Genomic DNA, 18,885 nt, shown 5'->3' on the forward strand with positions numbered 1-18,885 from the left:
GCTTTCTCCCTTGCTGCAAGCCCTGTAATGAACATTTGCTAATCTTTTGTCATGCCATTTAAGGTAATCGCGATGAGATCAGTGTTGGATACTTTTTCCCGTATGTCACCTTACTTGTCTTTCAATTCTTTAATCTGTGAGATGAATACAATAATAGATTCATTCTCTTCAATCCTAATGGAGATAATCTTTCTGTTCAGAAATAAAAGATGATTTGTATTTTTTGGTTCACACAAATCCTTCAGTGTCACCAAAATATCATTGGTAGTTTTTCAATCTCAGATATGAGGGATTCTACTGTCTTTTACCGAAATCTTTAGCAACACTTTCACTTTATTTTTTCTCTTTTCCCAATCTTGAAATGATGTGGTTATGGCACCTCCAGTTGCAATCATCCATGCACTAGAAATCTCGAGCAATGTATCTAACTTGAAATTACAATTGGCATAATTTGAGCCATCGAGGTTATTTCTCTTATTAAGGTATGTCTCTGCAATGTGATTATTCGTTGTGAAAAAATAGTTTCAACAATGCCTTGCTTTTTAATTCACGAGCACCACTAGTAACTCATCTGATCAATAGATCCATGACTCAAATAACAGATCCAGTGATTCAACAACAAATATAGGATCCAGCACCAAATCCAGTAATCGAGTCAACAAATCTACAAAACCAAAACTAGATCCCCTTATCCACTCAGCTGATCTATGGAACCAACACCAGATCCACTGATCCACTCAACAGATCTATGGATCCAACACTAGATCCACTGATCCAACACCAGATCCACTAATCCAAAAACTGATCTATGAATTCATTCAATTTATCCATGCAAGTGTTGCACAAAAAAAAATAACAAATTTCACAAAAACAATCATCTGCGTAGTCCTACCTCAAGCACAGTGTGCAAGAGGAAGTTTTCTCTAAGTCACCTTGAACTACACAACTTTCCTTGCTACTAGCTACACAGTTCTATGCAGATTTCCATCAATAAAATTGCGCAGTCTCCTTCACTGTCGTTTGTATAAAATCTTGAAACTTCGTAAACAAGCTTTTTCCTTAAAAAATGTCCCGAACTTGGCTTGTCATTTTGATGCACTGCTCCACTGATCTCTGTGGAGCCTTCTTCAACCAATGTCAGGATTCACTGTTGCAGAATATTGCAAACAAGATCAACATACCTTCATTTGCTAACAAACGAGGCTTACTGGCTCTCTAATCTCAGCCACTAGGGCTCTCAACCAAATAGGCTCAAATCACTAGAGACCCAGCTCACACAGATCTCCTTCTCTATGCTCTAATACCAAGATAAATATGGGAAGACATTAAAATGAAACTTGCAGGTCACAGGTGAGACGAGCTACACCTAAAGACTTCCCAAGCAGTACTTCTCTATTTCATTATTTATCAAATCCAAAATAAATAAGATTACATTCAATTTAGGGACATCAAAATTATCTTCTTAAAAATAGGAACTAAATCTCAGCTAAGGCGCACACACAATTGTGAAACAAAATTTCTCCATTAATTTTAAGTATCAGTGCTTCATATATTGAAAAACTCTCAAAGAAAACAGAAACATATGAATAGTTGATCTATTCAGGGGCCACTGCTTATGGCTAAGTTCAACATGACCAAATAAGATTCAATTACTGATGTGAGATGTGGGATTTCACCATTCATCATGAGAAGTTTGGTTACGGTGAGCATATTTTTTGGGGGGCATTCTACATCTTTTCATGATTCTTTAGTTATAGAAGTAACTTCAGCTATTATTATAGTTGTAACTTCAGTTATTATTATATTTTTAATTTAAGAGACACTAATTTACTTTATGTTTATTCGAAAATAAATGTTTTTATGAAAGTATTTATGTGTAATTTTATTTATCTAATATTTAATTTATATAATACCGAAAATTTGTAATGTTGTGAAAAGGGATGTTGCCAACACAACACATAAGTTTGGAAATAGAAAAAACCAATCAAAGTTTTTTATTCAATCATATTGTATATATCACTTAGAATATTGTCATATTTTAAATTTTTACCATCCATATATTTTTATTTTTGAATGAATAGAAAATATAGAAACCCATTTCTAAAATAAACCTCAAATATAGATTTTAATGAAGTTAACCAAAAATAAATATTAATATTTATTTATTTTTATATGTTTGGGAGATATATTGACAATTGGATTAATTATATTTATATATATTGTAAGATAAATAAAATTTCAAAATTTATAATATAATTTTTTAGTTTTTATTTTAAATTGAATTTGAGAATCACATTAATTATAAATAAAAGAAAGAGGCGAATATGGCTTTTAGTTTTTATAATAAAAATAAAGCTAGTTTTAATTTAAATGATTTAAGATTCAATAACACAAATCATATACTTGGATGTTTTATCCAATTTATAATTTTTTTCCAAGAACTTTGATATCTATAGTATTTGTGAGCTAATGCAAGAATTTAATTACTTAAAAAATACTAAAAGTATGTACACAATTTTAGATCAAACGAATTTAGCGTTTTGAATATATAACTTTTATTTATGGAAAATTGGTATGAATTGAGAAAAACGTGTTTTTGTATTTCTCTAGAACATAATGTATATGGTTGGGTTACGCCCAAGGTTATATATATATATATAGATACACACAAAAAAAACAAGAGAATTGCAATGATGATATAGATAATTAGGACCCACAATCAGGGAATTAACATGACTATAATATTTTTACTTTTAGCGGATAAGTGATGATTTTTACTAGTCTTGAATTTTTTTATGAACTATTAATAGTTCTTTTCTGATCTCGAAATAGGCCAGCCAATCAATAGCTAAAATAAAAGACTTACCCATCCCTCTAGCCTTCTCTCTCTCAAATACGTGTGTGTGTGTGTGTGTAATTTTCTCAGAGAACTCCCTAGTCATGCCCAATTCCATTAGTATACAATGTTTAGAGCATATAATCAAACATGGATGAAAATGAGGAAGTTGTAAAAGTGGATGTGTTTTGGTTTATGAAAAGAAGATCTAAAGCCAAACAGACCAACCCTTCCACAACATGGTTGTACGAAAAATGTGATCCAATAAATTATTTTTTAATTTAATAATGAATGAGTGTTATTAATTGAAGTAACATGCATGCACATCCATAATGAGCATGTATTTTTCTCTCCATCATTCACTTTCTCCCTTTGTCCCTTGCAACTCTCTTTATTTTCCTCTCTCTTTCTTTCTCCCACCTCACTCTCTATTTTCACATGTCTCCCTTCCCCCTCTCTCTCTTCCACTAACCCCCCGGCTTTATATACACATTTCCATGTCCCTTTGTATCTTTCCACCTCTACTTATCCCTCTTCCTATCTCTACCTCTCTTTCCATATTCCTCTATACTTTCTGTCTTTTCCATTCCCCCTCACATACAAACACTCTCTCTCAATTTCTACCTCTTCCTCCCTTGATTGCTTCCTTTCTCTCTCCTTACCGCTCACCCCGATGCCTTATCCTTCTCTCTATAACTCTCACACTCCCTACGTCGCGGTCATATATACCGCCTCTCTCACATTCCATAAGCCCTGCTCTCTATTCACCAATTTCCTTTCCCTCTCTATTTTCCCCCCTCTCATCATCATTGTCTCTTTATCTATCTCCTTTCCCTATCCCACTACTCTCACTACTTTCTTTCCCACATCATTCACTCTCCCTCTATCTCCATTATCTTTTTTGATGAGAATTTAGCGAGGTCATGTTTTATTTCAAAATTCTCTTAATTGATTACTACTTGTGTACATTCTATTATCTTAGTTCCTTATTAAAATGTGTGTTCCATACATGAAATAGAAATCAAATCAATAAGACGATGACATAATATTTAGGCTTTGTAGCCAAGGCTAAAACCTCTCCTCTCGAGAGGAAAACCGTTCAATCTCTTCTTAAATATGTTTACTTGACGAATATCAAGACCCTTGACAAAATTACTTATTTCAATATTACGACCAAGATGCTTATCACTATCCCCTGCACTGTTCAGCCTTCAAACCACAATCTTGGGTCTTCGCACTTGTCTTTATGTCATTGTACACCTTCATATTTTAGTCTCCGTATACCTCTATTGTCTTGTTACAGTCCTCGACTTCTCTTCCTCGGCTACCACAGTTCTTCACTCTACCATGATAGTCCTTTGATTTTATTTCACTATCTTGTGACAGTCCTTTTCTTTTTCACTATGATGATCATGAGATAGACTTCCATCGGGATCGTTTAGATATATATGTAGACTTCACTGAGAGCGTTGATATATATATGAGACAGACTTCACTAAGAGATATATGTCATCTTCATTCACTCTATTGCATTCTTGCTACTTCGCTGTATACTCACAGATAAGCTAAAGACTTCTCATTGCAATGTGAAGTCACTTATTATATATAGAGACCAGCGTTGGTATGGTAGGCCGACATGAGAACCTTTGATTTGATCCATCATTTCATATAAGGGGATCATTGTTGGGTCCCTATAATACTAGTGATTACCCCATTACTATTGTAGTTATACCCCCTATTTATATTGTTGTGCCCCTATTACCCCCATAGTGTTATTTCTGTGCCCCATAGAATCCCTCTATTGTTATTTTTGTGGCTTTATATTATTATTGTTAGGTCAGCTGGATTATATTGTGACTCCTTAGACTGCTATATATAGAAAGGAGGTTTTGTCATTTGTATCATCCAAGAATTGTTCATTTATGTAATGTAAAGGAGGTTGCCCCCTCGAAGAGGCTGAATTCTAAGGCGTGGATCTCTCTTTTCTATCTTTTTGTGAGCTGGTTTCATAACATTTGGTATCAGAGCTTTGGATTCTAGGGTTTCGCTGCTCCAAACAGGTCATCGTGGAATTGTCGCTATAACTTTTTTTCTGTAACGTTTCAGAAGTCGCAAAAAAAACCCATTTGAGAAGAATTGGCGCTGAACCTTGGGTCCGAATTTCAGAGCTTTTCGCGCGATATTTTCGGACATATGATCTGAGGAAGTTGGCCTTTTTGCAGACTCCTGAATTACATTCAAAACAGGTGACCTGGAGAAAATCGTCATAACTCTCTATCTGAGGATCGGATTGAAATTTCGTAAAAAGGTACAGAAAGAGGACGGAATGTAGTTTTTTGTCTATGGGTTTCAGATTCAAAGGTTGAAACAGTGACTCGTGGCACGTCGTACAAGTTCACCCTACTGAATCAGTCTAAAAGCAAGTCACTGTGGGAGATTTCACATAACTCTTCCTTGGAGAATCCAATTGGGCTCAGACTTGTGGAATTGGAAAGAGGACACAGAAGGCTACTACATATTGCAACCTCAGAATTGGATGATCTTAAATTACAGAGATACATCAGATTCAATATCAGGCTTCTATAAAGTGAAAAAAGATGTGTAGTTTTCTTTTTAATTTTTGTGTAAGCTTGGTTTAACGGAATTCAAAGGGCATAGTAAAGCATTATTATCGGTAACTGATGCCCCGAGGAAAGAAAATGCAAACACCTAGTAAGGAACCTGAAAGCTCTAGCATGACTCATGAAGAAGAGGAAGAAATGCTACATGATATATCAAAATTACAAGAACAAGTGCAACATATGTCACGCTCACAAAAGCTAACAGAAGCTAAGATAAATGGCATGGAATCTAAGATAAATGGCGTGGAATCTAAGATAAATGGCGTGGAATCTAAGATGAAGGGCATGGAAGCTAAGATGGATGATTTGAAGACAGATTTGAAGACAAACATGGCAGATTTGAAGACAGATTTGAAGACAGACATGGCAGATTTGAAGACAGATTTGACAAATTTTCTACAAGAAATACTTACTAATGGTGAAAAGGTAGTAAAGGAAACTCATGATGAGAACAAAAAAAATGTTAATCATGATTCCATAGACTCTAATGTTGGATCGAAGACTCACCATGTTCCAAAAATCGATATGAGGAAGTTTGATGGCAAGGATCCCGCCACATGGATATTACAGATGGAGCAATTCTTCGATCTCAATAATGTGCAAAACACACAAAAGGTACGTATGGCAACTTTATATTTGGAACCAAATCAGTTTGTATGGTATCAATGGCTTTGTTCTCGTAAACAATTTATCACTTGGGCAATTTTTACGGAAGAATTGATAGCACATTATGAGGATACAAAAAGCAACACTTTTTTTAGCCAATTGATAAGTCTCAAACAAAAGGGTTCAATAATGGAGCACATTGAGGAGTTCCAAAAATTGAACATAAGGGTAAAAGATATTCCAGAGGAGCATAGGATTGATGTGTTCATAGGGTCTTTAAAGGATAATATCCAACATGATGTGCGCCTTTGGGAACCTGATTCATTAGAGAAGGCATTCAGGTTAGCAAGAAAAATGGAAAGCAAAATTATGGCAACTAGGAAGCATACCATTCACAACTATAAAGATGGAAGTGTTGTTGCCCATAGTCTTCCACAACCTACAAGGTTGACACCACAACAATTGGAAGAAAAAAGAGCAAAAGGGCTTTGTTACAATTGTGATAGCAAATACACAAAAGGTCATAAGTGTGCTGAGAAGAAATTATTCTACATAGATTGTGAAGAGGAAGAAGAAAAGGAGCAAGAAAGGTCAAAAGAAGAGGATATATTCCAGGAACAAAGCCTAGATGAAGAACAAATAAATCCGACCATATCTTGTAATGCATTGGCGGGAATTACCACTCCTCAAACCATCAAGATAGAAGGACAAATCAAGAAGAAAAAGGTAATAGTGTTGATTGATTCAGGAAGCACCCACAATTTTATTCATTGTAGGGTAGCAAAAGAATTGAATTGCTTCCTATATCCAGCACCAGAGTGTCAAGTGATGATTGCAAATGGAGGAACAATAAATTGTTCTGGAAAGTGCCATAATATCAAGCTATCCATGGGAGAATATGTATTGACTAGCCCAATGCTTTCCATTCCAATGGGAGGTGCTGATGTTGTACTAGGAGTCCAATGGCTACAATCCTTGGGTACAATAGCTTTTAATTTTCAAGAACTTTTCATGAAATTTTTGTGGAAGGAAAGGAAGTTGAATTAAGGGGTATTGCAGGGAAACCAGGAAAGATAATCAGCTCTAATGGCATGACAAAGCTTCTAAAAAAGGAGCAAAGAGGTGTAATTGCACAATTATGTTCGCTAGATGTTTCCACATTGGAATCATCTATTTCTCCAGATCTCCAAAAAGTCCTGGACAATCATTCCAAGGTATTTGAGACTCCCAAAGGTCTCCCACCTATGCGTGATCATGATCATGCTATTCATCTGATTCCAGGAAGTGTTCCTCCAAACATCAGGCCGTACAGATATCCATATGTCCAAAAAAGTGAAATTGAACGTATGGTTGCAGAAATGCTAGAGGCTGGTATAATTCAACCGAGTCAAAGTTCTTTCTCAGCTCCAGTAGTATTGGTGCACAAGAAGGATGGATCATGGCGCATGTGTCCAGATTATAGGGAGCTCAACAAGCTCACTATTAAAGATAAGTTCCCCATTCCTGTTATTGATGAATTACTGGATGAATTGCATGGATCAATTTACTTCACCAAGTTGGATCTTCGTTCGGGATATCATCAAATCAGAATGAAGATTGAAGACATTCCAAAAACGGCATTTAGAACTCATGAGGGTCATTATGAATTTTTGGTCATGCCTTTTGGCCTTACCAATGCACCTTCAACATTTCAAGGTTTGATGAATTCAATTTTCAAACCATTCCTTAGAAAATTTGTGTTAGTATTTTTTGATGATATACTAATCTACAGCAAGTCTTGGAAGGATCATGTTGAACATGTTGACAGGGTGCTACAACTATTGGAGGAGAAACAATTATATGCAAAAAGATCCAAATGTTTCTTTGGAGTCCAGGAGGTGGAATATTTGGGTCATATTGTATCTCATGAAGGAGTTAAGGTAGACCCTAGCAAAATTAAAGCCATTAAGGAATGGAAAATCCCCACATCCATAAAGCATCTGCGAGGATTTCTTGGGTTGACAGGGTATTATCGCAAGTTAAGAATTATGGGAGAATAGCAGCACCTCTAACAACATTATTGAAGAAAGATTCATTTTCATGGACTTCGGAAGCAACAAAGGCCTTTGAACATCTTAAAGAGGCAATGTGCCAAGCACCGGTCTTAGCTACACCGAACTTCACAAAAACCTTTATTGTGGAATGTGATGCTTCAGGAAATGGAATTGGTGCTGTTCTAATGCAAGATGAAAGACCCATTGCTTTTGAAAGTCGTCCAATCAAGGGAAAGTTTTTAAGCAAAGCTATTTATGAGAAGGAAATGTTGGCAATACTCCATGCACTTAAGAAATGGCGACCCTACCTAATGGGAAGACACTTCAAGGTAAAAACGGATCATGATAGCCTTAAATACTTTTTAGAACAAAGATTATCCTCTGAAGAGCAACAAAAGTGGGTCACAAAGATGTTGGGTTATGACTTTGAAATCATCTACAAAAAAGGGAAGCAAAATGTGGTGGCAGATGCACTCTCAAGAAAGGATGAGGATGTGGAAGCATTGTTGTGTGCCATTTCTATTATCCAACCAGATTGGATAAACGAAGCAAGGGAGGAATGGAAGAATGACGAAGAAGTGTGGGCACTTATTCAAAAGCTACAACAAGATTCCAGTACTTCTGATACATTTAGCTGGCAAAATGATTCGTTATGGTACAAAGATCGCTTATACCTCTGTAAGAATTCCCAGCTAAAACAAAAGATTCTTATGGAATTGCACACTTCTCCCTTAGGAGGGCACTCAGGATTTTTAAAAACTTACCACAGGGTTAAGAAGGAATTTTTTTGGGATGGCCTTAAATCAGATATTCAAAAGTTTGTGGCGGAATGTTTGGTTTGCCAGCAAAATAAAGTTGAAACAATTAAGACACCAGGTCTATTACAACCTTTATCCATTCCAAGCCAACGTTGGGAGGAGGTTTCAATGGATTTTATCACAGGTTTACCCAAGTCTGAGGGAAAGAGTGTCATCATGGTGGTAGTTGACAGACTTACCAAGTATGCACACTTTTGTGCATTATCACATCCATTTAAAGCCAGTACAGTTTCTACTGCATTTATGGAAACAGTTCAAAAGCTACATGGAAACCCAAAGATTATTGTAAGTGACAGAGATCCCATTTTCACTGGAAATTTTTGGACAGAATTATTTTCTTGTCTTGGTACTCAGTTAGCTCATAGCTCATCTTATCATCCTCAATCTGATGGGAAAACTGAGATAGTAAACAAATGTTTGGAAGGATATCTTCGTTGCTTTGTATCTGATAAACAGACACAATGGGTCAAATGGTTGCCTCTGGCTGAATGGTGGTATAACACTTCCTTCCATACAGCAACAAAAATGACCCCATTTATGGCACTTTATGGGTATCAACCACCATCCATCACATCATATTTAAGAGAAAATTCTAAGGTTCAGGCAGTGGAACATCACATCGAACATCAACAACAAGTCCTCCAACTCTTAAAGGATAACCTCGTGTTGGCACAAAATAGAATGAAACAACAGGCAGATCAACATCGCAGTGAAAGAAGTTTTGATGTAGGTGATTGGGTATTCCTACGGCTACAACCATATAAGCAAATGTCCCTAAAGCAAGCTAAGAAGGATAATAAATTATCACCAAAGTATTATGGTCCGTACAAGGTGTTGGAAAAGATTGGTACTATGGCATACAAATTGGAGCTTCCTGCAGCTTCTCGATTGCACCCAGTTTTCCATGTTTCATGTTTAAAGAAGGTTATAGGTGACAAGCTCCCAATTTAAACAATATTGCCAGAACTTGACGAGGAAGGAAAAATTATATTGGAACCAGAAGCAATCACAGAAACAAGAACTCGACAGCTACGAAATCGATCAATTTCAGAGTATCTTATCAAGTGGAAGAACTTATCCGCTGAAGATTCCACATGGGAGGATGAGAATTTTATGCAGAAGTATCCAGAACTGCTCAAGCATTGAGGACAACACTTTTTTGAAGGAGAGGGGCATGTTGGGTCCCTATAATACTAGTGATTACCCCATTACTATTGTAGTTATACCCCCTATTTATATTGTTGTGCCCCTATTACCCCCATATTGTTATTTCTGTGCACCATAGAATCCCTCTATTGTTATTTTTGTGGCTTTATATTATTATTGTTAGGTCGGCTGGATTATATTGTGACTCCTTAGACTCCTATATATAGAAAGGAGGTTTTGTCATTTGTATCATCCAAGAATTGTTCATTTATGTAATGTAAAGGAGGTTGCCCCCTCGAAGAGGCTAAATTCTAAGGCGTGGATCTCTCTTTTCTATCTTTTTGTGAGCTGGTTTCATAACAATCATTGTCTTATTTTAGCCGACTTGCAAGGGGGATAGTGACATTCATTTTGGAGCATAGATATTTGACATCATGACTTGTATAATACTTATGTTAAGATAATAAATCCTAAATACATCAAGGAGAAGTATTTGACCTATGGTAAACAGATCTTTCTCATGGAATCCATGATGCAAGGAAAAATAATTCATTTGTTTAATCTCTTACATAATATTATAATTACAAGTCATAATGAAAATTGAACCTAGTTACATTTCCTTCAACACCCCTTCTTAACTAGGGAGGTATTTGTTAAATGCTACATGGTTATTCTCAACACTAGAGAGATCTCATAAGAAGAGTCAGACTAGTAATCCATCTGTGTAGCATTATTATAACAACCATTTTCACATAGCAAGGCCTTGAATAACAACTCTATCTCTCAATAGCTCAGAGCACAATGTTGGTGAGACCAATGATTATAGACACATTCATCATTGTCTCTCAAGGTACATACCCACCCAGGTGTTTACTGAGTATGACCTTCTAGGACTATTCTTATCTAGGGTTCCCAACCTTCAAAGAATATCGATCCCCTTGCCTACTCTTATCCTCAATTCCCTACACATCCTCAAAGATCACCGGATTCCATATGATTACCCAATCCTCCATTCTTTCTTCCAAAGTGAAGAGAATAATTTTGTGTTTGTCTCTCGCTCTCAACTAGGGAGGATATCATTTGTTTACAGTTTTTCTTCATGGCCTTCACCTAGACATACGTTTGTTAGTCCTGGTCTAGTGCATGACACATGAAATAGAAAAAATACAACTCTCATTCCTCTTTAATCAATGGTGATCCAATTCAAGCTCCCTCTCGATTAGGGATCTCTCATAGCTCCCTCTTAGCTAGGGACTCTTCTATACATCAACAACTTCTTCTTCGTGGGTCCTTTAGCTGCTTGATCAACTTCTCTCCTTGATGTCATGAAAATCAATTGAGCTTCTTCCTTCTAGGGATACAACCATCGATCACTTTCCTCCTTAGTTCATCATGTCATTTCTTTTTTCATGGAAACTGGCCTTGTTCATATTTTGAACCTTCGTTATATGACTATTTATTTCTTATCTTGCTTCTTTCATCAAACGCATGAATGCTAGTTGTATTTGTATCTACAACTCTTGTTCGAGTAGCCCCACATTACACAGATAATATTCAAGAAATCAAAACATAATATTGAATGAAATCGTACCTTTTGAGATGGTTCTTTATCATGAAATATTTTTGTAGGTATCAACATCCTTCATACATTTTGACATATCTCCCCAAGTTATTCATCATCAAGGGTCTCTATCTCTTCCAGACTTTCATCAGAAACCTCATATCTTTCTGGGAGATATTACTTGTCAATTCTTCTTGGTTTTTCTTGGATTTTGATAACTTCTTCATGGTTGCATATCTTCGTGATCTCTTCCTTTCATCACACATATCCTTCCAACAGCCTCCAATCAAAGTTCCTTGATTATAGTCAACCATCTCATACTTCATATGAGAACCTATTATGTTGATCTCATCTAGTGTGACTTGTGCTTTCTTTCATTCTTACCAAGGAGGAGATCTTATTTCCTTGATCATCCTTCTTAGTGACCCATGTTACCTTTAGATCATCTAGGCTTATTTGAAAAAATTTCTTTATTGAAAGATCTTCAACTCCTTGAACCGCTCTTACATCATCATATGATTATCCATCAACTCCATAAGTTGGAGTTCTTATTGAAACACTTGCTTTATCCCTAAATCAGGGAATCTTCTAGTGAAGATTCTATTGTAGCATCCATTGTTATGTAAGTTTTATTTTCAGTTTTATCAAAAAATGAAAGAAAAATAAAAAATATGAAGGAAAAACGAAATATTATGTTATAATGGAAATAAAAAGAAATGCGAAGATTTGAAAGAAATGGTTTATTTTATATTATTAATGGATTTTGAAAGTGATAAACCTACAAGAAGATCTAGGTCATCCAATCAACAAGCCACAGATCCGATAACAATCACGTGGGTAACTAGAATGAACTTTATTTCTGAAATCGGATGCGATGGTGTATCAAATACAGTTTAATTCACTGAAGTCTAGGCCAATATCTGTCGTTCATTGAAAGAGACTGGATCTGATGGATATCGGGTCAGAAAGTAATTGGCTTTTATCTTTAAAATCGGACCCAATAAATCATTAATTGGTAGTTTTTATTTCCTATCGGGTCTGTATGGAAGTCAAAGGGGCATTGAAAAAGTAGTCGTGATAAGGTTTAGTTCAACAAGGTTAAAGTTTTGTTGAGTTCCAAAGGATAAGACCATCCATTAATGGGGTGATCAGACGGTGATCGCATATAGCTCAGGCGGACGTGACAAGTTTATGAACCAGAGTGTTAATTTTCTTGAGTTTCGTCAATTTTCCATTGTCTAAAGGTCATGCAAGTTCAAGAGGCGCGATTAAGCGATAGCTTGATAAGTATGTTGAGGTGTGCTACAGGGAAGTAATGAGCACAAAGATTAATTAAAGTTTAACCCCCACAGTTGACCGTGACGTTAGCATGGTTGACCACAATGTGTGGCCTAAAATTACTGCTTGGGTTCAACCTCGTTGAAAGATATTATACATTCTTTACCCCCTCGGTGAGCTCCCAAAGCTTTCCACCCCACATCGCTCATTCCAAATCTTCCACTACTTTCGTCTATGAATTGTGCATGTCACTCACCATACCCCATTAATGGATGATAGAGAAACACAAAGATACATCAATAGAACCACAAGCTCAAGCTATAGATTCTAATAGCGAGCAACAATCTTCCATCATTCTCTGATTTCTATTAATTTTTATTATCTTGTTTTCTTCAACTGAATGAGGAGTCTTTACCCTCAAATGTAATATTTTGCAATGATCTTTACTTCAAATCAGTTAGATGATAGTTAGGTAGTTTGAAAATTTTGGTTGGTTATTAACTATCCTATGATGTATAAAGAGGCAAGATTATAGAAAGAAAATGGGTTCAAAATTGGGAGAATCTCGAGATTAGGCCATTATATTCCTGATACAACTGTTGTTTAATGAAAGAATTAGAAGTTTTCCACACTTTGTTGGGTATGATTTTGTGACTTCTCTATTATGCGTCATCAAATGTTTTCCTCCTTTAAGTATGGTAATGAAGCTACAAGTCTTTATTTTCTTATGTGAATGAAGTTAAAATCCATTAAAAGATCGCTCCTATACTTGAAGTTCCAACCTTTGCTATTATTCTAAGTTACAGATAGTAGTTTCTGTGTATGACAACATATTATCTTTAACTTCTCCAAGTGTCACAGATAGTAGATTCTATGTAAAACAACATATTGCCTATGATTTCTTCAAGCTTTCTTCATTCATCATTTATATTCATCAAACAAAGGGAATTTTGAGATTTTCATGTCACCTAAGTACTGAGGGTTTAAAACGAAGTCTTTCAGGTCCTTCATTTGATAATACAACATACAATTAAGTGACAAACAAGTGACAATAATTATAAACATTAATGTCTTATGCACAATTTCTACACAGCCAGGAAATTGGTTTCTTAAGGTACAACATTAATTGGCGCCGCTACCGGGGAGAAAAGGCAAGAACACTTTTCCCTGGGTTTTCAATAGATTCCTCTGGTTTTCCAGTGAGGAGGAAATTTTTTGGTTGTTTTGGACAAAAGAAATAACTCTGGCTCTAAGAAGACCCCATACAAGATTGGACACCTCACAACAGAAATTTCAAGCCCTTTTAGATCCTGAAAGGCTAGTTTCTAAGAAGGTTGGAAGGTCTAAAATCCCACTTACACCGATCCCTACACTAACTTTATTGGGAAACAATTCATCACATCTCTCACACAAATGTTCATCTGATCAAGAGTCAATTTTTACATCATCTTCATTTCAAGAACCCAACTGTCAAGAGTAGTCTTTAGAGTCTATTACTTTTTCATTATCTGCTATAGTTATTCAACTTGAACCTATAACTACATTACCACCTCTACACACTCCATTTACCCCTCATTTAGGTTCTACATCTGTTGGTAATCAAAGTTCAATAAATTTGGGAGAAAACATGGCAATGCCTGCATTCTTGATGAATAGGTATGCACCTCTTCAATTGCCCCAACCATTGAATCAAATTCCACAATAATACCTCAAGATTCTCCCTCGTTTTACAGGGGAAGATGAACAAACAACAAAGAATCATGTATCAGTATTTTGTAATTTTGCAGAAAACCTAAATGTTGAACACCGGGATGTTGTTCTAAGAATTTTTGTCCAATCTTTGGATGGATAAGCAAGAAAATGGTTTAAAGGGCTTCCTAATAACTCTATTACAACATGGGAAGAGATCGAGCTCCTGTTCAACCAGAGATGGGGAGAAAAAAGAGACCATGGGTATTCACTCACAGAGTTCAATGTTATCAAGAAGACATCTGATGAATGTGTTGTTGAATTCATCAGAAGGTTCAATAAATTTCACAATAGTCTTCCAGTGCAGATTAAGCCCCCTCCTGCTGGTGCAATAATAACTTTTGCAGGGGATTTTGAGTCAAATTTTGGATTCACATTGAGGGAGAGGAGATCCCCAACCCTTGAGCAGATCCAAATAGATGGATTAGAGATAGAAGGAAATCTAGTGGCTGTAGGTAAAAAACTAGATGCACAACCTAACCAAGATAAGAGAAAAGCTAAAGTAGAATCCTCTCAAGATCAAACATTAGAGAATATGAATAATGTAATTAGAAATTTGTCTAATAAATTGATTAAATCGGAATTAGAGAGTAGGAATTCTTAGAGACATGTAGAACAAAATAGAAATTTTAATCATCAATACAAAAGAAAACCTCTACAAATTTTACAGAGGGAGAGAAAAGATCAAGATTAGATTCAAGCACCATTGTATATAGAGGCAGATCTTGATGGAGTACCAGAGCATTCCAAGGATCATGATGACCATATTTTCACATTGTATGCAGTAGATGAAGATGAACTAGGTGTTGAGGGAGGAGAATATAGTGAAATAGATGTCATCTATGATGATAATAAAATTGATGAATGTTGGAAGCGGTTTTATGATTTTATGCAGGCAAAACTACATAACAAATATCACTTTAGATCAAGGAAAAGATCTAGAAGTCAAGAAGATGAAGGTACGCAACAAGTTCCAAGTCCATTACAAAAGGGGACTACACAAGAGCAAGAATCGCAACCTGCAAAACAATTGAATAAAGGAAAGCAGCAACAGAATATAAGTAGCAAGACTCAAATGCTTCAAGGTGAGTCCTCTCAAGACAAAAGTGAAAAAATTCCTTTAGGAAAACTTGTTTCCATTCCACAAGAGATTTCAGTCATGAAGAAAAGTGAAGATGAGAATGAAAGGAATACTAAACAAAGCCATGTGTTTAGTTTCACCAAAGAGTTGCAAAATATCAGAATTCAGGTACCCGTCACATAGTTAGTTAAAACACCAGCTTATCAAAGAGAAATTATAGAGTTTATCAATCTATATTAGAACATGAATATAAATGAAATTGTGAATTTGCAAGAAGATAAACTAGTAGTGATTTTTGGTTCACATGTGGAGGAGGTAGATTCTTCAAAAACTCCTTTCTAGATTTGTTTATTGGTTAATGATTTACTCTTGCACAATTGTATGTTTGATTCAGGATCCTCACATAACCTTATGCCATTATCAGTGATGAAATAGCTAAACCTACAAGTTACTAGAACTTACATATACTTCTATTCTTTTGATTCACATAAAGTCAAGTGTTTGGGGGGCATTAAAGATATGGTGGTGTCACTAGCCTAGATTCTAGCCAAAAGTTTCGTAATGGATGTAGTTGTAGCGGATATCCCTGCTAGGTTTGGAATGTTACTATCTAGGTCATGGGGGGCTAAATTGGTTGGTGTTTTGAAAGTGGATTTTTCTTATGTTATCATACCAATTTTTGTTGGGAAAGAAAGGAGGTTGTACAGAGAAATAATATTTATTAGAACAATCACAAATAACGAAGCAAGTAATTCACTTGTATATAGCCAAGGAAAAGATGACTTTTCTTGCTTCATGCTTCATGACAATGCAGAATTCGCTGAAGATAACCAGAGGCAGCTTACTTCAGCCTGTGTAAATATACAGATGCAAATAGGAGGGGTGTGGAAGTGCTTCTTTGATGGAGCCTATTCTAAAGAAGGAACGGGTGATGGTTTCCTTTCACAGGATGAACAGATTCAAGATCACAATATTGGAACCCAGAAGGAGCCCAAGTTGGTCAAATTGTTCAAGGAAGTTTCACTTAATTATAAGGAGAGATATATTAAGCTTTTCAGGCAATACAATGATGTTTTAGCTTGGTCCTATGTGGATCTTAAGATATATGAGGAAATCATGTTCAACAGACTTGGATGCCCTATCAAACTAATAACATACAATGCTCAAGTGTTCAGTTCAAGTAAGTTTATTACCTTTTGTCATAAGTATAATGCTATTTTATCTCATTCAACTGCTTATCATCCACAGGGGGGTGGATTGGTTGAATCCACTAACAAAACATTGATAAGAATACTTAATAAAACTACTGTTGAGAATCTTGATGGTGAAACTCTACAACTGCCTGTCAATGGGCAGTACCTCAAGCATTACTTCCAGTTCTGAAGCACAAGCATCCTATCATTGTAGATACCACAATGAATTCAGTGTACAAATTCCATATAATTTGAATTGGTTAAGAAATATATGACTCCATGACTGAGGTGAAGGCACTGATCTGTGGTTCTTAGTGCTTCTGTGGCAAAAGCAATATCCCCAGGTGGAGCCAGATGTTGTAGCATCTATTGTTATTTAAGTTTTATTTTAAGTTTTATCACAAAATGAAAGAACAATAAAAAATATGAAAGAAAAACCAAACATTATGTTATAACATAAATAAAAAGAAATATGAATATTTGAAAGAAATGGTTGATTTTATATTATTAACGGCCTTTGAAAGTGATAAACCGGCGAGAATATCTGGGTCATCTAATCAATAGGCCACAGATATGACGACAATCGCGTGGGTAACTAGAATGAATTTTATTTCTAAAATTGGGCGTGATGGTGTATCAAATACAACTTAATTCGCTGAAGTCCGGGCCAATCTTAGCCATTCATTAAAAGAGATGGGATCTGACAGATATCTGGTCGAAAAGTAATCGTGTTTTATCTTTAAAATTGGACCTGATAAATAATTAACTGGTAGTTTTTATTTCCTATCTAGTCCATATGGGAGTCAAAGGGGGCATTGGAAAAGTTGACTCAATAAGGTTTAGTTCAACAGGGTTAAAGTTTTGTTGAGTTCCGAAGGATCGGATTGTCCATTGAAGGGGTGATTGGATGGTGATCACATATAGCTCAGGCAGACGCGATAGGTTTATGAAATAGAGTGTTAATGCTCTTGAGTTTCATCTGTTTGCTATTGACTAAAGGTCATGCAGGTTCAAGAGGTGCGATCAAGTGATAGATTGATAAGTACATTGAGGTGTGCTGTGGGGAAGCAATGAACATGAAGATTAATTAAAGCTCAACCCCCACAATTGACCGCGACGTTAGCATGGTTGACCACAATGTGTGGCTTGAAATTACTGAGGGGGTTCAACCTCGTTGAAAGCTCCCATACATTATTAACCCCGCGGTGAGCTCCCAAAGCTATCTGCCCCACGTCGCTCATTCCACATCTTCCACCGCTTTCATCTATTAATTGCCCACATCACTCACCATACCCCATTAATGGATGATAGAGCAACACAAAGATATATCAGCCGAACCACAGGCTCAAGCTATAGATTCTAACAGTGAGTAGCAATCTTCCATCATTCTCTAATTTCTATTATTTCTTATTATCTTGTTTCCCTGAAATGAATGAGGTGTCTTTACCCTCAAATGTAGTATTTTGTATTGATCTTTACTTCAAAGCAGTTAGAGGATAGTTCAGTAGTTTGACAATTTTGGGTGGTTATTAACTATCATATGATGTATAAAGAGGCAAGTTTATAGAAAGAAAATGGTTTCGAACTTGGGAGAACCTGGAGACTAGGCCACTGTATTCATGATACAACTGTTGATTAATGAAAGAATCAGAAGTTTTTCACACATTGTTGGGTATGATTTTGGGACTTCTTTGTTATGTGTCATAAAATGTTTTCCTCCTTTAAGTATGGTAATGAAGTTGTAGGTATTTATTTTCTTATCTAAATGAAGTTAAAATCCATTAAAAGAGTGCTCCTATACTTGAAGTTCCCACCTCTGCAATTCTTCTAAGTTACAAATAGTAGTTTCTATGTAATAGAACATATTACCTTTATCTTCTCCAAGTGTCCCAGATAGTATATTCTGTGTAAAATAGCATATTGTTTGTGACTTCTTCAATATTTCTTCATTCATCATTTATAT

This window comes from Pinus tabuliformis, chromosome Q, assembly GCF_031772625.1.
Source record: "Pinus tabuliformis cultivar Carrire ecotype Pingquan chromosome Q, CPIR1, whole genome shotgun sequence".
NCBI lineage: Eukaryota > Viridiplantae > Streptophyta > Pinopsida > Pinales > Pinaceae > Pinus > Pinus tabuliformis.